The sequence below is a fragment of the Herpailurus yagouaroundi genome, unplaced genomic scaffold, assembly GCF_014898765.1.
Source record: "Herpailurus yagouaroundi ecotype Mexico unplaced genomic scaffold, PumYag 323, whole genome shotgun sequence".
Classification (NCBI taxonomy): domain Eukaryota; kingdom Metazoa; phylum Chordata; class Mammalia; order Carnivora; family Felidae; genus Herpailurus; species Herpailurus yagouaroundi.
The window spans coordinates 770,138-795,585 of NW_024412540.1; the positions used below are offsets into that span (position 1 = coordinate 770,138).

The 25,448-nt window shown below is 41.9% G+C and overlaps 1 long non-coding RNA gene across 13 annotated transcripts in view; it reads right to left on the reverse strand.

The window, feature by feature from the left end:
- Nucleotides 1–2,974: 2,974 nt before the first annotated feature.
- The window catches only part of LOC121021843 (uncharacterized), a 55,849-nt gene continuing 33,375 nt past the window's right edge, over nucleotides 2,975–25,448 (reverse strand). For 7 of the 13 annotated variants that reach the window (XR_005786711.1, XR_005786705.1, XR_005786707.1 and 4 more), the window contains 5 exons: nucleotides 12,845–12,955; nucleotides 12,588–12,666; nucleotides 9,859–12,511; nucleotides 8,141–8,445; nucleotides 2,975–3,189 (listed from right to left, as the gene is read on the reverse strand). This is a non-coding gene — a long non-coding RNA (uncharacterized LOC121021843). Of the gene's footprint in view, nucleotides 3,190–8,140; nucleotides 8,446–9,858; nucleotides 12,512–12,587; nucleotides 12,667–12,844; nucleotides 12,956–24,122; nucleotides 24,163–25,448 lie in introns of all 13 variants that reach the window. The other 6 variants (XR_005786701.1, XR_005786709.1, XR_005786710.1 and 3 more) reach the window with 6 other exon arrangements.

The window sequence follows — 25,448 nt, forward strand, 5'->3', positions numbered from 1 at the left end:
TGTATTAGTTACTCTTTAGGAAATCCCCAGTTAGGCTCTTAGTTTCTCTTGAAGGCAGATCTCTTCTGGAAGAACAGAATACTTTGGAATTTATTTCTAAATAAGTATTTCCCCCTCTCCCTGCCACTGTAGAAAACTTGCCTTCACCAAGAAACACAAATATGAAGTATTTGGTGAGTTCATATTCCTTTTCACTTCCCCTGCCAGTGCTGCTGGGTGACAAGGGACAGGGAAGCTCAGAAGTTCCTAAGTGGCTTTTTGATAGCATGATGATATTCTGATGTCCTGGCAAGAGTTTAGGGCTGGCCTTAGCCTCTCATCATCCTTTAAAACTTTAGAATGGGGAAATATGTTAATGGTATCAAAACTGGGTCATGTCTAGATTTGATCCAACTAGAATTTATCAGGGGTGACTGAGGTCTGCAGAGCACTTTTTGCTCCTTTTTTAAACATTGGCTGTCATTTCTGTTGTTGCTTGTGCTTTAGCTCTCGCCGTGTTTTATTCTTTCTCTCATTTGGTGGCTTTTATTTCATTTGTAACAGTCTGGAAAAACTCATGGCACCTGATGTGCTATAACTCTGTATGAATTCAGCAAACAGCCAACTTCATGTAATATTTCAGAAGAGCTTTCTAGAGAATGAAAGAGACATATCTTAGTTCAAAGGTTTTGCCCACTCTTCCTCCCTTCCTTCCTTCCTTCCTGTTTCTTTATTTCAGGATTTAAAAATAATCCTAGTTCTAAACTTCAGTGTGAATACTGGGTTTAAAAAAAAAATAAGTGAGGGAAATGACGATTTAGAGAATTTTGTAAATGTCTGTATTATCAATGGTCAAAATTGAATAGGCTGAATAGGCCGTTTATATTCATTCAATATAAACAGATTTTTGGTTGAAAAAAGCTATTTACGTTGTGCTCTTTAACAGAAATTGTGAAGTAACATGACTTAAATAGGAAATTCTATATTTTCTTATTTTTTAATCCTGTGAATTAATTATGCAAAATGTAGGCTTTTACTAATAATATGTTTTGACAAAAAATTTGTTTTTTCCCCTCTTAGAGCTTCTAGAATATCATGGTAAGAATTTAAGCTTTAGTTTTCTTTGCAGTATTTTCTCAGTACTGGTGTTTGGTGTGGGTTTTGTTTTTTTGTTTTTTTGTTTTAATGTTTGAGTGAGAGAGAGAGTATGAGTGGGGGAGGGACAGAGAGAGAAGGAGACACAGAGTCTGAAGCGGGCTACAGGCTCCTACCTGTCACCACAGAGCCTGATGGGAGGGTAGAACCCATGAACCACGAGCTCATGACCTGAGCCAAAGTCAGACACTGAACCAACTGAGCCACCCAGGCACCCCTTGCTGTGCTTTTTAATTCAACTAAGAATAAATATGGTGACGTCTGTTGTCTAATTGATTTGTTAACTCTTGAAATTCATCTTTCTCTTCCCTGTTCAGAGCCTAAGTGACAATGTGGAGGGAGTTACCATCTCTTAAGATAAGACATCAGGAGGAGGAACACATCACCAGAGTAGAGGGAATGAAACAAGTGATGATATGAGCCTGAGGTTTGGAGTGAGTACTTTGCCATGACCTGGCTCTTGCTGAAATGTCACAATGAGAAAACCCTTTTTGAGTCTATCAAGAAGCCTAAGCTTAGAGAAGAAGCCAGATATTGCCAGGCAGGGTGTGTGTCACAAGAGAAGTTTAAACCATGGTTTTGAGTCTGAAGTGGAGGGAGCCATTTGTGCCAGGAAAGCATGAGTGGAAATGAATTTGTTGCAAATGGGGGTAGACTGTGGTGATTCTGTGGTGCTGTTGAGAGCCAGGGTGGCTGTCTGACACTTAGCAAACCCTCCAAGGCTAGTGTTTATCCCTTTGAATGCAGCAGTGGTGGCGGTGAGAAAAGTGATCTCAGGGCATGAGAGCTCTCACACTAGGCCAACAGAAGAGAAGTTTGCACTATATGGTCAGATGAGAGAATTAATCCCTGTTAGAGGAGTCTGTTCTAGAGCTTATATGTGTTATCCACCTGTGTTGAATAATATTCCTGTAAGGTTGGAGGGTAATGTTCACATGTTGGAATGAAAAAAGTTTGTCTTCTAGGAATTGCCATTAATCCAGATCCTCCAGCCACTAAGTGTAAAGCTGAGATTGTACCCATATGTTTGATTCCAAAGACCTTGTCCTCCAGGGCCCCCAGGCTTGGGTTCATGAAAAGCAATCTGTGAGCAGCAGGAAGACATCCAAGGCCTTTGAGTAGTTAATCAGTCAGCAGTTTGAGCTTTCCTTGATATTCCAAATAGCGCCTGGGGGTGTAAGTAGCTCAAATCGAGACTAAATGATGGTTTTGTTTTTGTTTGTTCCTTTATTTGCAGGGACCTATGTATGTACCTTAATAACTGGAGGAGAGAAATGTAAGTTGATAGGATTTGATTTTTCTGTTTCATCTCTGGTGGTGACATAAGTATTTGAAGTGATTGAATTTTCCAAGAAGGGTGTTTCCAGATGGGAGAGAAATTAGAAGATATTTTATTGTGTTGCTCCATTTTGGACAATATTTTAAATACGAGTCTCATTGAAATAAAGTTTTCTTAGGTTTAAAATTCTGCTAAAACTTGATTCCATCAGGCACAACGGGAAAGCAAAAATGTTAGTTACACCCACCTGTCAGATCATGTGTCTGTGCTGCTAACACACTGGGATTATTCGATGTCACTGGTTTGGTAACAAACTTAGAAAATGTTTTCTCTCTTTTTAGTTAGTTTACAGAGAATAACTGAGAAGATCAATACTTTTAAGAACGAAAACAGAGAACTTTACTTCCTGAAGAAATATCCATTCGGGAACAGAAGGTAGCATGGCCCTTTCAAATATTTTTTGTGATTTCATTTTGGTTACTTCCACTCTAGTAGATCATCCTACTGACCTATTCTATGTGTTCTATAAGCAGTACCAATTCAAGACAAGCTTCACAAATGTAAAGAGCTACCTCTTTATTTGTGAAAGGAGTCACACATTAGAAGGTAGGTTTATCTAGCACTATGCTTTTTTTTTTTAATTCTGATTCCTTTTTGTGTTTTATACAACAATGAATTAAGGAAATGTCTTCAGGAAACTAAGAGAGAAAGTAAGTTTCTCTCTGATGAAGCTCTTAAATTGAAGGTGAGAATCCCTTCTTTGCCTGGATTGCATTCTAAAAAACACAAGTAAAAGTAATGAATTCTTATTACTCATTCAACACGTTTTGTTGAAGGAGAACATCAAAATAGTTGAGCACTTTAATTAAATTAAAAATATTAGTGTTTATTAATTTTTTGAGAGACAGAGACAGAGCACAAGCAGGAGAAGGGATAGAGAGAGAGGGGGAGACACAGAATCCAAAACAGGCTCCAGGGTCTGAACTTTCAGCAAAGAACCCGACACAGGGCTCAAACTCATAAACCACAAAATGACGACCTGAGCTGAAGTCAGATGCTTAACCGACTGAGCCACCCAGGCACCCACTTGAAAGAAATTTTAAATGACACCCTTCAAAGTGCACTTGCTACCTTGCAAACTCAGAGCGAGAGAGAGACAGGAATGTGAAGAATCAGGAAGTGGTAAGAGTTGGCTGCTGAGTTTTACTGTAATTTGGCTTTGGAGGCTTTTTGTTCATTGGGTGAAGTAAGCACAACATATTTGCTTGCCATTTACCACAGTAGAGAGTGGGCCTCTGGGAGCCAAACCTCTTTCTGAACAATGAGCTGGAATTTCAGTAGGAGCACCAAGATAAGTTTTGCCGTTTCAAGGACTAGGAGTCCATTTCAAGGACTACCTTTTGTTTTCACAACTAGGTAATTATCACATCATTCAACACTGCCCTCCAAGATATGTACAAAATCCCCAAATATAGTTGAGAGAGAAAGGGTGATAGCCAAAGTGTATAATCCTTTCCTTTTAAAAAAAATATTTTTAAATCATTTTTTATTTTTTTTTTTTTTAGTGAGACAAGGCATGTGAGTGTGGGAGAGGGGCAAAGGGAAAGAGAATCTTAAGCAGGATCCACGCTCAGTTTGCAGCCCAACACAGGTCTGGATCGCATGATCCTAGAATCATGACCTGACCCAAAATCAAGAGTCTGATGCTCAACTGATGGAGCCACCCAGGTGCTCTGTAGTCTCTTTCTCTCAAGGCTGAACAGTGAATTCTTGACATGAATGGGGGAGAGGGGATACACACACACACATATGCATATACATACATATGTATACCACTAAGAAAGCCATTTATGAGTTGTTAGATGTGAACTATCTTCCACCATCTTTGTCTTCTAGTTATATTTATGCCTCAAGGTCTTTGTTTATTGCAATGCATGATCTTATTGCTGTGCGATCAGTTTTCTGTAAAAGTCTTTTCTCATATCTGTCTTAACTACAAGATTCAAATGTTGAATTCGAGGATGTGGAGCTAAGAGCCTTGAGGTCCAATAACTGTCAACTGGAAGGTATATTTTCTGTTGGGAAGAAATCTCCATATGATGGCAATGACTGCATTGGAAAGGGAAAGAATACCCTCATGCCTTCAAGGTTCTTGCGTTTTTTCTGTCTCGCCAAAATCAAGACTCAGGTCTTGTGCACCTTTATAAAGAAAACCCCTTTTTCTTTTTTACAGAAAATAAAAAGGCCCTGGAAGACAAGTGTAATGCATTGAGGACTGTGAAAGCAACAAAGGAAGCAAAAGTCAAACAGCTGAAGGAGAAGGCATATCACCTAGAAGAATTCTATGAACAAAGAAAAGTGGCTACAGAAGAGTAAGATATTCATGTGAGAACTGTCACAAGTACTGCATTGTAAGAAAGAATGTGGCAACCAATAGAGATAATTATATTTCTTTTGGAACTGGATCCAGAGTATTTTGCCAAATGCATTCAGTGGAATTGTGCCTGCCCTTCCTACCTTGCTTTCTGTAACCTGCATTTTCCTTTCTGCCCTAAGTGCTTGTCACACATTGTGTCATGAATTTGGGGCCAAAGAGGGAATGTACCAGCAGTAACGTTGATACCTGGATCCACTGTAGATACACCTACATTGTCCTATAGGTTTCAAGCCCATCACACTGTTTTGTCATCCAGCAATTAGGTCATTTTGTTCAGGGCCAGACATGGGTCAAAAATGTGTGTGTTGGGGGGGGGGGGGATTTGAATTATCTTGCTACAGACACAATAGAAACTGCTTTCTGAAAAGTGGGTAGGGGTACCAGCTGTACTGAATCCCTGCATCCATTCGGCCAGTGAGATTGTTCAGTGCAGGCCCAACCCCTAAGAAAGTCGAATTGTTTCCTGTCCCCTGAGGTTTTACATGTAACTTTTCTGAGTCTTGACCAAAGCCTGCAGCTTCACTAGGGCTCATCTTTGCTGGCCACCCCTGAACTACATTTGTTTACTTCTAAGTCTTTGCCCATAAGGTTGTTCAGCTTCTTTGCCATTCAGATGTATGCCCCCCAAATCAATGATGAGCCCTAGGAAGATTGGGTCCAACTGCCAGGCTGGCTTTGTCCTGGGCTTCCTTCCTATCTTGGTCTTGTGTGTCTTCGTGGGGTTGTTAAATACTTGGTGCATTCACTCACATGCTTTCTCCTTTGTACAGTATTTCCTTTTGTTCTCAGGACATCAGGGACTTTAGAGTCCCTCACTCATGTTGGAAAGTGAACTCTTCCTTCTCTTCCCTGGAGACTCAGCTTTATGTTAGTCCTTTCCACACCTGGGGTTAGGGTCTGTTCTGTCTCACTGGCATCTTCTGGGGGTTTTTTTTGTTTGTTTTTTGTTTTTTAATTTGTAAGCTCTTTCTGTGAGTACAGTGCCCTGACCACCTTTCTATCTTCAACCCCTTACAACAGAGCCACTACATTACAACCACTCCAGCAACCATTTGCTGAAGGACTGCCTGAGAGGCCAGAAGGAAATGCATGTGCCTTTCTGTGTCTCATGCTTTTGTGTCCATTTCTAAGAGAATTTCAATTTTGCATGTGATTCTTGAGTACATTAAGTGTCAATGTGAAAGCCTTTAAATGAACACCACAAACAAAATAGTCTGAGGGCAACACAACAAACCAGCCTTTCTAAGCATTGCCTTTTGCTGCCTTCACTATCAATGGAACCAGTCTTGTTAAAGTAGATTGGCTCCATGAAGTTGAGATTTTTCCATCTGAAATCTGTTTCCTGGAAATAAACCCAGACTGTGTGACATTTCATATCAGGTTATACTTCAGGAGATGTTGCCCCTCTACGATTGGCCTTTTTCTCCACTAGGATATGTAAAGGTGGAGGCAGGGGTTGGAGTCCTGAACTCTAGCGATGTCTGGGAGTGAGCTGCAATGTTGGTGAAGCCATAGTCTGGGAGGTCGTCTTTCAGGGTGATTGTGTCATGGTACAACTTGTGGACTGAGAATCAGGGCTCCCCATGGAGGTGTAAGACTAGTGATGATCCCCTGCCTTATTCTAATGGGTACAGTTGGTCAGACATGGTTTTTCACACTGATGAAATGAGTCTTCACCATCTCAAACAAAGACCAACTCTGGGAAGGCACGAAGTGCAATGTTATTTGATGACTTTATGATGAAGGAGAGGAAAAAGAGAACTAGAAAGACAGTTCCGATAGCAGAGACATGGCAACAGAGGTTGAATGTTCTTTAACTTAAATGGGGTGCTCACCTCCTTTCTCTGATTGTGTTGTCAGTCTGTGCATTTATGGGAGAGGTGGGGGAAGGGATATCTGCATAGGCCTTCAAGAGTGCTGGGAGGTAAAAAGGGAGAATTTCTGGATCTTGGTCCTGACTGTATATATCTTTCCCATCTTAGGAAACTGCAAATGATAGTGTGAACTGATGGCAAAGAAGAATCAGCTGGCAGCTGCAGGTAAAATTTGAAAATAGCTACAGAAAGGGCTCCTGGGGGGCTCAGTCGGTTAAGCGTCTGACTTCAGCTCAGGTCATAATTTCACAGTCCATGAGTTCGAGCCCCGTGTCAGGGTCTGTACTGACAGCTCCGAGCCTGGAGCCTGCTTCGGATTCTGTTATCTCTCTCTCTGTCCCTCCCCCATTCATTGTCTCTCTCAAAAATGAACATTAATAAAAAAGGAAAACAGCTACGAAAGACATAAGTACAAGTGAGTTCGGCTACTAATTACCAGCAGCTCATGAAACCTCTGTTCATTTTTTTTAACCTTTTTACAATGTTTAGACTCAACTTAGTAATATAAACAAAAATTCAGAGATCATATCCATAGAGTATTAACAGATAAAAAAGGTAAGTTTTAGAAAGAACAAAACAATTAGGTTTTTAAACATTTGCAGATCTCAAGCAATAGCCAGACTATGTAAGAAACTTTGTCCATGCCAACATTCCTTGGGGGTGGTGTCAGTTGTCATAATCTATAGGAGAGCAGTGTGTTGTACAATGAATCATAACCATCAACATGGTAGTGCCATTCCATGGCCCTCGTTTTTGCATCCTGGTGAGGATATAAGTTAAAGAAGAATAGAGCTTTATCTGAAAGACACTTGTCACATGATGAATTAGGGAAAGATTGAAAATGGGAAGGAATTCTATGAACTCTGAGCCCTATGGGCATGGAATAATGAGTAAGGTAAGGATGTAACAATAGCTTTGATCCTACTGTACATTTATAATCATGTGAAAAGTGTTTCATGTGTAAGAATAAATTGTATCAAGGGACAGATATGAGGTTGTTGGGAATGTCGGCAGATTATTTAAAATCATACCCAATATTGGGTCTTATCTGACAAGAGCAATTGTAACTCACAGGCAACAAATTGAACAAACATGGGAACAGCTGCAGCAGGCAGAGCTCACCTTTAGATACCAGGTAACCTGAGCTCTGCCTGACAAACTGAACCCTTAGCACCTCATGCGGGTGAGTGTAGCAGCCCTTGGAATCCCTAACCACGGGCTTTTCATTGTTGGCTTTTTCAGATCGCAGCTCATGAGAAGAATGCTCAGGACAACTAGGTAAGTGTTTTCTTGTCTCCTCCTCTTTCTTTGGTGCACAGTCTGGCACGACTGAAGGTGGATGTGTCGTTTCTCCCCCAGATCAAGACTCAGATCTGGGATAGGGAGATGGCGGAGTAGGGCAGGGAGGTCGCTTACTTGAAATACAGGTGTGGTCATTTGACTTGCATTTTTATGGGTGTTTCCAGGGATGATGCGTGCACTGTTTGTTGTCTAGAAGACGACGTGGTGTTGCAACTCTTATATAAGTCCATTATTTTTCTGTATCCAAGACTGGACAGGATGGAAGCAAAGAGGCTGCCTGAGGGATACAGGAGGCAGAAACCAATGGCTGCAAGACCAGAGACGCAGAACCCTCCAAGGAGAGGTAAGGAGCATGTTGTGATGTGCCGCAGTCTAATTTCTGCTGTGCAGCCTGTTCCTGTGTGTGATCATCGTGTGGTCTGGAAAGAATCACAAGCACTAAGGATGGCAGGTGGTCTGAATGGGTGACAGAAGGGTGTTCTCCTCTGGTGCTGCAGGCAATGAGGCACTTGTCCCTGTGACTGGTGGAGCTCATGCCCCTCCTCTGTGACCCTCCCACCTCCTCTAGCATCCCCCTGTCTGAAGAGCCTGGAAAGGATGACAGGACATGGGCCCCATCCACCCGGACTCAATGTGAAGACTTTATTTGAGAAGAAGGTCATTTATTCACTATTTTAAGGGTCTTTATTTTTGTTTGTTTTTGGGAACTGTAGCCCTACATCCCTCAATTCAAGTTCCATAGAGCTTAGCTTAGTCCTCTGATGGTATCAGTGCAACTCTGCAGCTTCACTGTTAACTTCTCATAGTTTTCCTTTTCTCAATAGTGTAAAATTAGCCTTTCGTTATATAATAACTGCTCTCATGTGGAAGGCAGCTTGTAGATAAGCTGAGAGATTGAACAATTTGCCTTAAGTCTGAAGAAACGCACCCTTCTTGAGATCCATTGAGGATATACACCAAAGCAGTATTCTCAATTTTATTCTTTTTTTTTTTTTTAAGTTTATTTTGAGAGAGAGAGTCTGGGAGGCATAGAGTAAGAGGCACAAAGAGAGAATCACACGCAGGCACCACAGTGTCAGTGAGGAACCCAATGCTGGGCTCAAATTCACAAGCTATGAGATCATGACCTGAGCCAAAATCAAGAGTCAGTCGCCTGAGGCATGTGGGATACCCTCTGCCTCTGGTCAGGGACCTGAGTGTAGGGAAAAGTTTAAGATATTTGAGGAATGAGGGGCGCCTGGGTGGCGCAGTCGGTTAGGCGTCCGACTTCAGCCAGGTCACGATCTCGCGGTCCGTGAGTTCGAGCCCCGCGTCGGGCTCTGGGCTGATGGCTCAGAGCCTGGAGCCTGTTTCCGATTCTGTGTCTCCCTCTCTCTCTGCCCCTCCCCCGTTCATGCTCTGTCTCTCTCTGTCCCAAAAATAAATAAACGTTGAAAAAAAAATTTAAAAAAAAAAGATATTTGAGGAATGAGATGAGAGATTGTTTTCATTCCACACAGTCCTCTAAAAGCAGAAAAAACCTCCGTCCCTTCTAGGATCTTTAGTAGATCCAGAAACTGCTGAAACCTCTGTGAATTACAGCAGCTCTGACTATACCAAGAATGCAGATGAGGACAAAGTAAACACTAGGGCCATTCTCAGTTGTAACTCTTTCGGGAAACCCTCATCTTTCTGTACAGCACACTCTCCCGGCCTTGTCTTGTTCTGTGTCTGTTTGTTCTTTGTTTTCCAAATGCACACCCATAACCCAGGAGCCCACAGACTTCTCACTTTTTAGTCTGTCAGCTTTCTGTGGCAAGTTTAGAGGTGAAAAGTGCTTAGAGACTGAGTACCTTAAGGTTTTTCCATGTGGTTCAGGAAATAATGAGAGGAGGATGACCCCACACTCCAAACAGAAGCCTCCTGGGCTGGGTGACCCCTTCCAGACCTCACCTCTGTGGGAACAGTGTGGCTGCTGTGTCTTCCTTTCTTGATTCTGGCTAGGAGATGAACCTGTTAGAAAGTCTGCCATATTGTTTAAAATTCAAAAGTGCAAAACGACATCATGACTCCAACTTTATATTTTGTGCCCTGTACCATTTAGAGTGGTCTTAGATAAAGTCAGTGTCATCACGCATCACCTTCCCATATTTGTTGGTAAATGAGTTGTCTGGAATCCTTCCAGCTATACCTTAGGTAAAAATAGTTTGAACACTGTGTCCTTCAATTATGTTTATATGAGCAGTTTCTGGTTGTGTCCCCAGTCACTGTTAGAGCTGCTACAGTCTCATGACACATACCAGGAGTTTTATACCAAAACACTTGCTTTAAATCGGTTATGTGAATTTCTACCTCTTTTTTCTGTTGGGCATAATTACTCTGTGTCCTGTAGTATGCTTAAAATCAGAATTCCCTATGAATTAAGATGAACACATCTGAGCTTTGTAGACATTCATAAGTAACTTATTTGTCACAGGAGACTCTCATTCCCCTGCAAGATTCCAGGCATCCTCCACTCCCCAGAGGTCTCAGAGGCCTTTGACAACACTTCAGGAAGGAAGACTCCTTTCTCAGGGAGAGAAGCAGAGGAGGCAAGGTGAGGGTCCAGCTGCAGAACTTTTCGCCAGGAGTGGCTATGATTCCATGAGCAGAATATGAGCCATTTATTCCCACTCATTTTTTTGTGTTCTTAACATACCAAAACAGAGCATCTGGAGTCGCCGTAGAGGAGGGATGCAGGGTGAACCTGGACATCGATGGCTGCCTGTCCAGAGAGTGCTACTTCATTAGACTGTAATTACTTCTGTTAACCCTCTAGGACAGGACCCTTGCCATTTTACTTCTGCAGACATGGGCAGTGATGAGTGGTGGCAGTAGGTTAACCTCTTGCATCTACTACCCCAAGCTGTAGGTGGTGTCCAGTGGCAGGGATGGAGCTTTCAGGTACTGATGCTACTCTCTTGGATCCTGGTGGCAGAGAAGGTGGCAGGTGTGAACACATTCTTCTCTGGTTTTGATATTTGTTCTCTTGTCTGGCATATGAATGTAGCTGTCACTTCTGTTCTGCAGGGCAGTCTGGATCCTGGGGACCTCCTCTGTTAACTGGATGATTTTGCATGCCCTACCCTAGAGGTGCCCCGCCCCCATGGACTATTAGGCACATCCACCTCCTGAGCCTTGGTGGCCCTGGGGCCACCCCAAACCCCTCCACCTGCAACACTTGGTAAGATGATCTGAGCACTAGAAGGTGACTTGTAAAACACACTCATCTTATTTTTGTTGGTGTTAGGCCTTTGGCCAAGGTGCAGGAGCAGTGCCACAGACCATTGTGATACAAGGGGAATGTGTCTGTTTCCACTACCACATTCCTCAAGTTTCTCATGCTCAACATATCATCTTTGTCATTTCCCCCACCATATGTTGGTACAGGCGTCTCTTGTGGGGAAGGAATGGGGCCGTGTACAGAAAAGCAGACAGAGCGGTTCAGCAGTGATGCCCTCCCTATACACAGTCCACGTGCTGGGATCTGTGAGGCATGAGGCACAACGTAACGTATGTCCATCTAGTTGTGCCCCCAGCCATCTATAGTTGTTCGATGAGTGAGGAATACATCTGAATCAGGGCTTTTAGGAGTCTTCATTAGGTTATAAGGGATGGTTCTTCAAGTTCCTCGGGGATCACCTGAGGCATGTGGGACACCCTCTGCATCTGATTTGGGATCTGACTGGGGCAAAGAGTTTAAGTTGTCACAAGAATGAAGGGAGGGTTTTCTTTGTTTTTGTTTTTGATCTCTAAACAGTCTACTCAAATCAAAATAAACCTCCATCCCTTCTAGGGCCTTTAGCAGATCCAGAAGCAGGTGTCACTCCCAAGAGTGACATCAACACTGGCTCTACCAAAACTGCCAAGAAGCATAAGGTAAATGCTGTGGCATTTTCAGTTCTACGTCTTTCCAGAGAGCCGCATCTTTCTGTGCAGCACACTCTCCTGCCACTGTCTCTGGTTTGAGTGCCGTATGGTATGGGTGCTGTCTTTTTTTCCCCCCAAATGCACAACCTTTACCCCTGAGTCTACGGGCTTCCCTGTTTTCCACCTGGCATCTCTTTGTGGTACCTTTAGAAGCTAAGTGTGCTTAAGGGTGAGGACCATAGGGCTTTTCCAACGTGTTCCCGGAATAAATCAAGGAGGATGACACCACACTCCACTTGGAAGTCTCCTACCTTGCCTCATTCTTTCCAGATCTTCTCAGTGTGAAATCATTGCTTTTGCTGTTTCTTCCTCTCCTGTTTCTTTCTATCAAGGGTTTTCACGTGTTCAGAAAAATCTGTGGGTATCCTTACAGTTTGAAAATGAAAACTGCCTTCACTCCAACTTATATTTTTGTATGCGTCATTTAGAATGGTCTTAGATGAAGTACATTTCATACCCGTCAGCATTCCACCTTTTTTTTGGTAAATGTGCTGTCCAAAATTCCTTCAAGTGTGCCGTGGGTATAAATACTGTAAACTATAAGAGGTGACATATTTGTCATAGAAAACATGCCCTGAAACTTAAGTTGTGAAGAGAAAAAATCCAAAATTACCTGTGTGGCAAGTCCCCACCATGTCCTTCACTTGTGTTCACATGAGCACATTCTCTTGTGTCCTGTGTCACAGGTACAGCTAAAACATAGAAACATACGCCAGAAATCAAAGTGCATTTGTGTTAATTTTGTCATTTAGAATTTCAGCTCACTTTTCCAGAGGACACAATTACCCTGCAAAATGTACTGTACTTAAGCTGAGGAATACCTCTGAATTCAAATAAATTAGCTGAACCCAACTAACATGTATAGGTTACCTGTTTCTCTAAGAGCATGCTTATCCAGGTCCTCTGTAGGATCTCAGGATCCCCACCTCCCCATGTGTCTCTGTGCCCATGGATAGCACTTCCAGAGAGGAGGAGACCCCACTGTTGAGAGAGAAGTAGATTGGGCACAGGCAAGGGCTTAGAGGCAGAGCTTTGAGCCACGAGGGCTATGATTCCATGTGTGGAGACTGGGATTGTCATTCCTTCTCATTCTGTAGTTCTTCACATATAAATAAGCAGCCTCTGTGGTGGAGGGTGATGAGAGGTAGAGGGTGATCCTGGACATAGATGTCTTCCTATCTGGAATATGCTACGTTGTTAATTTGGCATTAAGTCTACTAATCTAGCAATAGAGCCCTTGATGTTTCTACATTTCCCGACACGTGGAGACACTAGTTTATCCATAACATCCGTTCCCCATCCCAAAGCTGTAAGTGGAACCCAAAGTATGGGTAGAGATTTTGGCACTGATGCTGCCCTCTTGGAACATGGTGGCCAGGAAGCTGGCAGGTTATGAGCACTGCTTCTTTGGGTTTCTGCTCTTTGCTGATGTTGGTGCTTTGTTCTATCCTGTGAACACAGCTTTTATTTCTGTTCTGCAGGCCATTATGTATGCAAGAGGGCCTGTTCCTTTCCCAGGATCGCCTTGCAGGCTCTATCCCATGGACCACCCTTCACTACCAGTCATGGGCTATAGGCCACCTCCCTCTCTTCCACCTACTCTATTTGCTAAGATGACCTGAACTGGATGATTGACTGGTAAAGTATATTCATCTTCTTCATGACTGACTTCGTGGTAATGATGTAGAGATGGTTGTGAGTCTTGGCAATCCAACTACAACCTGCCTGAGGACACTGTAGCATATCTCAAGTTTCTCAGGGCACACATACAATGGGCAGTGTCATTTCCCTGTAATACAGTGAGCTATATACATCTTTCTTGTCAAAATGAAAGAGGATTTTCTACACAAAAGCAGATGTATCAGCAGCACTGGTGCATATTTTGGAGGCACAATGCTTTGGGTTCTATAAAGAATGAGGTGCACCCCTAACTTTTAGAGCATCAGGTGTCCTATGTGAAAGAGGGACATGCATTAAGTGACACAGACCTTGTGATCACCATAATGGAAACACCAGTGAAGGATCCAGTGCAGAAATAGGGGAAACTTGTATTACACAGGAATAGAAGGGAAGTTGAGGACAGTAAGCAGAGTTTGAGGAAGTGCAGAGGGTGCTGGGGTCAGTGAGATGCAGTTGGAGGCCATTCCTGACCACAGCCTGAGCAGGGAGTGTGAGGTTCACACGGAGCTGCTATGTGCGATCACTCTCAGTGCACAATGCAGTGTTCATCTCCGAAATGTCATTTTCATCAAAGTGCACCTAGGTAATCATCTAAAAAGGCTGTTGTCACCCTGGGTTTTCTGAAGGTTCTGGATATTTGTGGGGGGAAAATGCCCTGGAGACATGGGAAATTTAACTTGGTCTTATGGAAATGCTTGTATGCCCAAGTTCATATCCCTCAGTGAGACTAAAAGTGGAGACAGGATCTAGATCAGCTGAGGGCCCGCATTGGCCTTCAGCCTGAGTCAAACTCTTAGTGGGTCAACCTATAATTCAGGGTTGGCCAGAAGCCATCCCTGCATCAACCTGATTACAGCTTTGCATCTCCTCAAGCTTCTCTCACAATATCCTGAGGCTTTGCCTGTGTTCCTGCTGTCTCAGCCCTAATACCAGTTCTCAGTGGGACCTACACAGAGCCTCAGCTGTGTTATCTGTGAAAACAGGGGTAATATTTGTTTCTAAGAACATTATGAAAAGAAGACATTAAATACATAAAGCATCTGCAAAATGTCTGGGAAGTGTCCATTCACCCTTCTCACAGTTTCAATTAAGATATCTCCACACAGTGATCATCAAAAAACGATGGTCACAGAAGCTCATTAAACTAAGACTGTTAACATGTCAGCCCAGGGACTGGGAATCGCCGTTTTAAACAATGAGACAAGGTCCCTCATTTTTCTATTAAAATTCGGGCCCTACCAGACAAAGAAAGAAGAGATAATTATGAGAATGTGTACATTCATAGATCTGGATCTGAAGACAATCATTTTCCATTACATACAATCTCACAGATGCAGCCACACTCTAAAGTGTTCATCTGAGGCCACAGCCACTGATAAACTACAGAAGACAGAATGCATGTAGGAAAACATAAGATCAGAGGGAAATAAACCAAAATCTCTTTGCCTTATAGGACAACTATTCTGAAATTTGAAGAGGACTGTGCACGGAGACATTCTATGGTGATTACATATACATTTTAAGCAGGTGTCAGATCTGCCTGAATGCTTTCCCTGCCCATCCTGTCCCCTCCACTTTGTCGTTCCTACTGTCCACTAACCCACCTTTCATCGTTCTATCTCTGTGTCAGCGTCTGCTTCTAGGACCATCTACTCTCACTCCCCATCGAGTGCACACAGTGGGGTTCCTGTACACACAGGTAACAAAGTGTTACCAGAAATGGTGGTGATAGAGGATAGAAGCAAGATCACCCTTTGTGCAGGGGAGCCCGAGGGAGTTTTCTGGGGTGATGGGAACTTCCTATATCTAGATTGATGGGGTGCTTATGCTCATTTATTTTAGAAATATTCACTGGCTTCCTGGTGCCTTGGGGTCAAATAGATAGGTATCTGTCCCTGGGAAATGGTGGAGTTCTAATGGTGGGGAAGGATGAGGGACCAGCAGTGACTGTGGGAGAGGAGTGAGGAGGCCACACATGGAGTCAAACCCTTGCCCAGGGTGCCAGGTCTCCACAGACAGTGCCATGTGTAGGAGGGCTCCGAGGAACAGAGATTTCTTGATCAGACCCGTGAACTACATAATGCTCTTGCAGTTTCCTCACTGAGGGATGGCCGGAGCAGAGGCCAGGAGCTGGAGGACACCCTGATCATGGCTGGATTGGAGCAGGGGACCTGGGGGATTGAGTCAGAGAAAGGGACAGGCAGAAGGTAGCGACAGGGAGTCTGAGAGACAAAGGGGAGAGAAGAGAAGGTACGTTTCTCTGCTGACTTCACCTACATTTCTGTGTGAACAAAAGGGGATTCTTGTCTCCAAGGGAAGGGAAGAGTACGAGCGAAAAGAGTGACATTCTCAGCTCAAGTGCCCAGGATATCTGCCCTGCTCTTGAGTACCTAACACAGGAAACCCATGCTTTCTGTCATAATTGGAACTGCAGCTCGTGCCATTTAGTGAAAATCAATCCAATTATGAATCCCTCATCACTCATACCGCAACATCATCATACTGCAACAAAATTAAGTAAACATAGTGAAAGATACAATACGGGATAAAGTCCAAAGCTAGACCGACTGCAATACTTAACAGGAATACAGGCTATCAGAAAAGGAGGTACCCCCGTGCAGGCATTCAGACACCTGGGCAATATCTGAAAACATAAAAAAAAATATAGTCCGTACTTCAAAAGCAACATTAACTTAGACACAAAGGAATCATGATTTAAGGTTTAGAGAGAAACCATATGACTTCATGGTGCTGTAGCTATGAGATCAAGTCTCATCAAATCATACCCTTTAACTAGAGGCTATTTGTTATATGTATATTATACATCATTAAAGAGAGTTTCAAAACATAAAATACTAGAAGCAAATGTGGGAAAGTTCCTTTCTAATCCTGAGTGCATGGGTGATAGGAGTGTGTCTGACCATGTCTCAAAAATCCAAAAGATGAAGACATTTAAAAAATTAATAATAGCAGAGTAAGAGGACCCTGAGCTCACCCTGTCCCATGTTTTCAACTGCAAAACATCCACATCCAAGTCCATGAACCAGAGAGCGATCCAAAGACTGGCAGAACAAACTCCACAACTAAATAGAAGCTGTACCTGAAAGGTTAGGAAGGTCAGAAAGGTGGAGGGCAGCTGCCCGCAGACAGGCAGAGAACGTGAGCCGTCACACCAGGGAGCTCACACAGGCAAGACGAATCCCCAGAACATTCGGCTTCAAAACCCAGAGGGGCTGAATTCCCTTGAGTTTGGATCCTGGAGCTTTGGAGGTCAGATGACCCAGCGCCGGGTGATCCAGTGGATGAGTGATAGCCAGGTCCCTGCCAGCGTAGAGAGACAACGTAAACGTAGCATTTTACACAATGTCAAGGCAACAGGAGACAGACCTGTTCATGCTGACTTCTGAGTCGTTAGGGGACTTCTCCAACAATGAGGGAGCTTACAGGCACCATTCCTGCCTCTCCCCCCCACCCCCACCCCCACCCCCCGTCCAGGAATAAGACCAGAAGCACATACCAGGGAGTGGAGCTGCACAGACACTTGCTACCTAACATACTAGCCATGTGCCAGTCCTCTGGTGGACTCACCCACTCCAAGCCTGCTGGCCTCAGCACTGGGCTCAGGGCAAACTCTGTTAAAACCGCATGGGCACCCTGTCTGGCCAGCTGCAGGCAGAGCTACCACTGCATGCTGTGCACCCCTGGCTACCCTCATCTGTGTCACCCACCCACATGTCCCAGCCACTGACACACTCTGTGCACAGCCTTGAGCCCCTGGGTGCATTGCCCCCAGCCACCAAAGACAGCTACAGATTTGTCAACAGAATCTTGGAAAGACAGAAGGAAGTGACATGACATATTCAAAGCGCTGAATGGAAAAATCAGCAGCCAAGAACACTCTATCCAGCAAGGCTATCATTCAGAATAGAAGGAGACATAGAGTTTCCCAAACAAAAACTAAAGGAGTTTGTACCACTAAACCAATCCAGCCAGAAATACTAAGAGGGACTCTTTGAGTGGAAAGGAGAGAACAAAAGTGACAACAGGGAGGTAGAAAATACAAATCCAGTAAAAATGAATATTTCTGTAAAAAATCAGTCAAGGAACTCATGTACCAAAATATAGGGAGAAGAAAATAATGGGTTCAAAGGTAAATGACCATCAACTTAATATAAATGGCTAAACATAAAGAAATTATGTAAAAACTTAATGGTCACCATACATCAAAAACCACTCATAAATAAGCAAAGAATAAGGAGAAAGAAATCAAAATACATCAGTAAAGTAAATCAGCAAAGCATGAAAGAGAAAGACAAGAAAGGATAGAGAAAATCACTAGAAACCACAACAAAACAGGTAACAAAATGGCAATACATAGATACAAATCAATAATTACTTTGCATGTGAATGCTGTAATGAATGCTGTAATAAAAAGACATAGGGTGTAAAAATGTTTGAAAACACAAAACACATTTATATGCTGCCTACAAATGACCCATTTTAGACTGCAAGACACCTACAGAATAAAAATGAGAGGATGTCAAGAAATGTAAATGAATGTCAAAAGAAACCCAGGGTAGCAATACTTGTATCAGAAGAAAAAAAAGAGAAAGGACTCAAATAAAATCATAAATCAGAGAGGAGAAATCACAACCAACACGTCAGAAACACAATCATAAGATAATATTATGAAAACTTGTAAGTAAAAAATTTGGACAATTTACAACAAACAGGTAAATTCCTGGACACATATAAGTTACATCAACTGACACAGAAATGGAAAACATGAACAGAACAATAGCCAGCAAAGAAATTGAGTCACTAATCAAAAAACTCTCAACAATCTAAAGTCTAGGACCAGATGACTTCACAGGTAAATTCTACCAAACAGTTAAAACAAGGTTAAGACCTCATCTTCTAAGCTATTCCAAAATATAAAAAAGGATGGAAAACTACCAAATTCATTCTATGAGGCCAGCATTACCCTGATACCAAAACCAGATAAAGAGTCCACTAGAAAAGAGAACTCCAGGCCAATATCCTTGACGAACATGGATGCAAGAATTCTCAATCAAATACTACCAACCAAATTCAAAAATACCTTCAAGAAATCATTCGCCACAATTAAGTGGATTTGTTCCCAAGCTGCAAGGTGGTTCCATATTCACAAATCAATCACTGTGATGCATTACATCACTGGGAGAAAGGATAAGAACCATATGATCTGGGCTCCTGGGTGGCTCATTTCTTGATTGGCTCAAGTCATGACCATATGGTTCAGGCCCTGCATTAGGCTCTCTGCTGACAGTTCAGAGCCTGGAGCCTGCTTCTTTGTCTCCCTCTCTCTCTGCCCCTACCCCACTCACATTCTGTCTCTGTCTTTCAAAAATGAATAAACATATAAGAAAAAAAAAACATACGGTCATTATCAATACATACAGAAAAAAGCATGTGACAAAGTACAACATCCTTTCATGATTATAACCCCCTAAACTAGGTTTACAGGGAACATACATCAACGTAATAAAGGGTTATCTATGCGGTTAACATCAACCTTAATGGGGAAAATCTGAGAGCTTTTCTTCTAAGGTCAGGAAGAAGACAAGGATGTTTACTCACGACTTTTCGTAAACATAGTACTGGAAGTCCAAGCCACAACAATCAGACAAAAAAACAAAACAAAACAAATCCAAATCTGCAAGAAGTGAAACTTTCACATTTTGCAGACTACATGATACTATATATAGAAAACCCTAAAGAGTCCACCCAATAACTGCTAGAACTGATAAATGAATTCAGCAATGTCACAGGATACAAAATCATTGTACAGAAATCTGTTGCATTTCTAGACAACAATAATGAAGCAGTATAAAGAGATATTAAGAAAACAGTCCCATTTACAGTTGCACACCAAATAATAAGATATCTATGAATAAATCTAACCAAAGTGGTGAGCGACCTATACTCTGAAAAGTGTAAAACAGTGATGAAAGAAATTCAAGATGACACAAAGAAACAGAAGGACATTCCATGCTCATGGATCGCAAGTACAAATATTGTGAAAATGTCTATACTTCCCAAAGCAATTGACACAATTAGTGCAATCTCCATCAAGATACCAACAGCATTTTTCACAGAACTAGAACAGTCCTAAAATTCATATGGAAACACAAAAGACCCCAATCTTCAGAGTAAACAACCTTTATGTGAAGTGATAATTATGGATGGCGTTATGTCTCTGGATCTTCTGCTCCAAAACACAGTAACTCTGGCCTAAGCATTTGAACAAACATTAGACATATCCCAACCAAGGATCATGCTACAAAATACATTGTACAAAAGTACCCTCAAAACTTTGCAGATTATGAAAAATATGGAAAATCTAAAAATCATCATGACCAGGTGGAGCCTAAGGAGACAGAATGACTGAATGTAATGTGCCAGCTAGGAGGAGTCTGGAACAGAAGAGGTTAAAACTGAAGAAATCTGAGTTAACATATAAACTTTAGTTAATACTACCATATCTCTTCGGGATATTGATTGTGATAATGTACCAACTCATGGACATCAATAGTCAGAAAACAATCTGATGTCTGTGGACATCTTCCCAATTTTTTTGGTAACTAGAAACCCATCATGAATGAAAAGATTATTAGTAATCATGGTTTTATTTTTTCAACACATAATATCATATAACTAGTTCTAGTATTAGTTACTAGTGATTGACATGTACCTCTTCTTGTTGTTCTTACTATCGTTTAATTTAAATAATAGCATTCATGTTATGGAAAACCAAATGCACAATGATATACAATTCATAGAAACATCTACTTTACATATTTTAAGGTAATAACATATGTATATACCACTGTATTCTGTGGTATGTAAATTAAGTGTTTTTCTGATCTTGAAGAAGCATGTCATCTAATGGCTTTCCATAAAGGTGGTTATCCTAGATAATGAATGATACTCAGATTTTACAGGATGTGCTTCACATCATGCCTGAACATTAAAAAAAAAAATGTACAAACGGCCAGATGAATCATTGTGACTGGCTCACTTATTCTAAAGAATCCTTGCTTTAATATTTTCATGCATATTTTTAGCAGGAATACAACAGAATAAAATATTTCCAAATCAAAGAGATTTTCAAAGACTGGAAGAATGATAGGGATTTCAAGTGGTTTCAGAAGGAAAAGATGTGACCATGAAGTGGCAGTCACAGGCAAGCAGCTTTCTCTGGGCCACTTTGACAGGTTTGCATGAGGATATGTGACTTGCCAAAGGGTAAGACCCAGAAGTACAAGAGGGAAAGACAACGCTTTAGGAAGGGGTGACTTGGAAAGGGTGCTTCTGTGCCTAAGTGATGGCTTAGCAGCCTGGCTGGGGGTCCCTGGGTCAAAGACTTCAAAAGTCCATCAGTAACTTAGACTCACAAAGATCTTAGAGCCACAGAGTTGATCTTCATCTATGATTAGGAGATGGTCATAGTTTCACAGGATATGAAAAATCGGGCTGGCAGTAGATGGCTAAAATATTATTTAGGGCTATATCTTTAATAAAAAATGGATGTGTAAAAATTTGGGTTTGGAATGTTAAGAAAAATCACAGGCCCATCATGGAGTTACTTACGTTAAGGCCCCATGTCACCAAACCTAGTTTCATTCCTGCAGGAATGTAACCTTTAATGAGTCAACAAAGAATTTCCTAGTCAGTGCTGGAAATTTAACTGATAGACTCCTGCCATTCCCCTCAGGGAGGCAATCTTACCTAAATGAGGTATTCCATGCCACTAATTTTTTTTAAGTTTATTTATTTTGAGACAGACATAAGGAGAGCACATGCAAGGGAGGGGCGGGAAGAGAGGGAGAGAGAGAATCCCATGACCATGAGGTCATGATTTGAGTCAGGATCAAGAGTCAGACACTTAATCAAGCCATCCACACCAAGAATGTGGAGTTTCAAAGGTTAGCAGGCTTGGCTGGGATACAGCCCTGAGGACACTGGCCTACTCCTGGAGAGAAGGCAGCAAACTATTTGCAAGCAGATGGCATGGAAACAGTGATCTGTACAACTCCTGGTGCACACAGTGGGGAGATTATACATTCACCTTGGAGAATATCCCTGAGAGGCAGTGTTCACAAAGAGGGGACAAAGGAGCTGGGCCAGAGGAGCTGGGTGGCACCATTTACCTCCTCTGCCCCCCAGCATAAACACAGAGCCACCTGCTAGAAACAAGGCCATTCCCACACTGGCTGCCTAACCTGCTCAGACCAAGCCCCACCTCCCTGTGCTCTGGGGAGACTGGCCTTCTGGGTCATTCAAGGTTGCCTCAGTCCCAATGGAGCTGGCCCCTTCCCCAGAAGACCAGGTGAAGCCCATGACCACGCCACCTCTATTGACCAGACAGTTCTGCAGGGCTTCACTTCTAGTGGCAGTCATTTCAAGTCTTATTTAACAAGCAGATCAGAGCAGACCTAGATAAAACTCACCACATTCTGGCCAAGGACCATACACTTTCCATACAACTGGCCTGAAGGATACTGCAGCCAGAACACAAAACAGGGCATGCAACACACACCACAGACACTCCCTGATGTGTCAGGCCCTGGACATTGGATGAGCTCCTCTTCATAAAACCATTCAACTCATAGGCAGGTAACACAATGAGGTTTGGTAACAGAGAGAAGGCACATACTCAGCCAAAATACCAAGACAAGAGGAATGCATCCCAAATGAAAGAACAAGATAAGGTCAAGGGAAGAGAAATGGAAGGAACACTTCCAAACTCATTCCATGAGGCCAGCATGGCCTTGAGTCCAAATTGGACAAAGACCCCACTAGAAAGGAAAACTACAGACCAATTTTCCTGATGAACCTGGATGCAAAAATTCTCAACAAAAATTAGCAAACCAGATCCAACAATACATAAAAAGAAGTACTTACCACAATGAGGTGGGATTTATTTTTGGGATGCACAACTGATTCAGTGTCTGCAAATCAACTGATGGGATACATCACATTGATAAACGAAAGGGTAAGAACCACATGATCCTCTCAATAGATGCAGAAAAAGCATTTGACAAAATACGGCATCCTTTCTTCATGAAAAAAAAAAAAAAAAAACAACCCTCATGAAAGGAGGGATAGAAGGATCATGCCTCAACATCATAATGTCCAGATACAAAAGTCCCACAGCTAATATCCTCTTCAGTGGGGAAAAAAGAGAGATTTCCCCCTAAGGTCAGGAACACAACAGGGATGTCCACTCTCACCACTATAATTCAACATACTGTCAGAAGTCCTAGCCTCAACAATCAGACAACAAAAAGAAATACAAGGTGTATAAACTGGCAAGGAGGGGTCAAACTTACCCTCCTCACAGACATGATACTCTCCGTGGAAAATCCAAAAGACTCCACCAAAAAACTTCTAGGACTGATACAGGAATTCAGGAAAGTCTCAGGATATAAAATCAAGATATAGAATTTGGTTGCATTTCTATATGCCAATAATGAAGCAGCAGGAAATCAAGGAATTGATCTCATTTACAATTGCACTGAAAACCATAAAATACCCAGGGATAAACCTAACCAAAGAGGTGAAAGATCAGTACACTTAAAACAGTAGAGGGGCCCCTGGGTGGCTCAGTCAGTTAAGCACTGACTTCAGCTCAGGTTATGATCCCACATTTGTGGGTTGGAGTCCCACGATGGGCTCTGTGCTGACAGCTTGGAGCCTGGAGCCTGCTTCACATTCTGTGTCTCCCTCTCTCTCTGCCCCTCCCCTGCTCATGCTCTGTCTCTCTCTCAAAAATAAACAAACATTAAAAAAAAATTAAAAGAAAAAACAATATAACATCTATGAAATAAATTGAAGAAGACAGAAAGAAATGGAAAAACATTCCATGCTCATGGATTAGAAGAGCAAATATTGTTAAAATGTCAATACTACCCAAAGCAATCGACACATTCAATGCAATCCCTATCAAAATAACACCAGCATTCTTCACAGAGCTAGAACAACCAACCCTAAAATTTATAAGGAACCAGAAAAGACCCCAAATAGCCAAAGTCATATTGAAAAAGAAAACAAAGCTGGAGACATTATAATTCTGGACTTTATGGTGTATTAGAAAGCTGCAATCATCAAGACAGTATGGTACGGACACAAAAAGAGACACAGAGATCAATGGAACAGAATAGGGAACCCAGAAATGGACCCTCAAACATATGGCCGAGTAATCTTTGACAAAGAATGAAAGAATATCCAATGGAAAAAAAGAGTCTCTTCAGCAAATGGTACTGGGAAAACTGGACAGCGAGAAGAATGAATCTGGACTATGTTCTTAAACCACACACACACACACACACACACACACACACACACACACACCTCAAAATGGATGAAAGATCTAAATGTAAGACAGGAACCATCAAAATCCTAGAGGAGAAAATAGGCAACCTACCTCTTTGATCCTGGCCACAGCAAATTCTTGCTTGTCGTGTCTCCAGAAGCAAGGGAAACAAAAACAAAAATGAACTATTGGGACCTCCAGATAAAAAGCTTCTGCACATCAGAGGACACAATCAGCAAAAGTAAAAGGCAGATGATGGAATGGGAGAAGATATTTGCAAGTGACACATCAGGTAAAGGGTTAGTATCCAAAATCTATAAAAAAATGTATCAAACTCAACACCCAAAAACCAAATAATCCAGTGAAGAAATGGGCAAAAGACATGAAGAGACACTTTACCAAAGATGACATCCAGATTGGTCACACATAAAAAAAGATGCTCAACCTCACTCAACATCATTGAAATTCAAATCAAAACCACAATGAGATAGCCCCTCACACCTATCAGAATGGCTAAAATTAACATCTCAGGAATTTACAGGTGTTGGCAAGGATGCAGAGAAAGGGAACCCTTTTGCAATGCTGGTGGGAATTCAAAGTGGTATAGCCACACTGGAAAATAGTATGGAGATTCGTCACAAAAATTAAAAATAGAACTACACTATGACCCAGCAATTGCACTACTAGGTATTTATCCAAAGGATACACAAACGCTGACTTAAAGTGGCACATGCACTCCAATATTTATAGCAGCATTATCAACAATAGCTAAATTATGCAAAAAGCCCAAATGACCATTGACTGATGAATGGATAAAGAAGATGTGGTATATTTATACAGTGGAATATTACTCAGCGATCAGAAAGAATGAAATCTTGCTATCTGCAACACTGTGGATGGAACTGAACTATATTATGCTAAGCAAAATGTCAGAGAAAGACACACATCATATGATTTCTCTCATCTATGGAATTTAAGAAATTAAGCTGATGAACATAGTGAAAGGAAGGCAAAAATAAGATACAAACAGAGAGGGAGTCAAATGATAAGAGACTCTTAAATACAGAGAAGAAACTCAGGGTTCCTGGAGGGTTACTGAATAGGGATAGGCTAAATGGGTGACAGGCACTGGAGGGGGGCACTTGCGATGAGTACTGGGTATTTTTCGTAGTTGATGGATCACTAAATTCTACTCCTGAAAATGTATTCTATAAGATAACTAACTTGGGCTTAAATTAAAATATATATATATATGAAAAATAAATTAATTAATACCAATCAAAAGAAAAGAATATTTAAATCGGACTCTTTAAGTGGAAATGAAAGACCAAAAGTGATACAGACAACAAAGGATCAGAGAAAACATCAAGAAATAATGGCAAAACACCCAATAAAATGGCACTAACTATATATCTATCAATAATTACTCTGAATGTA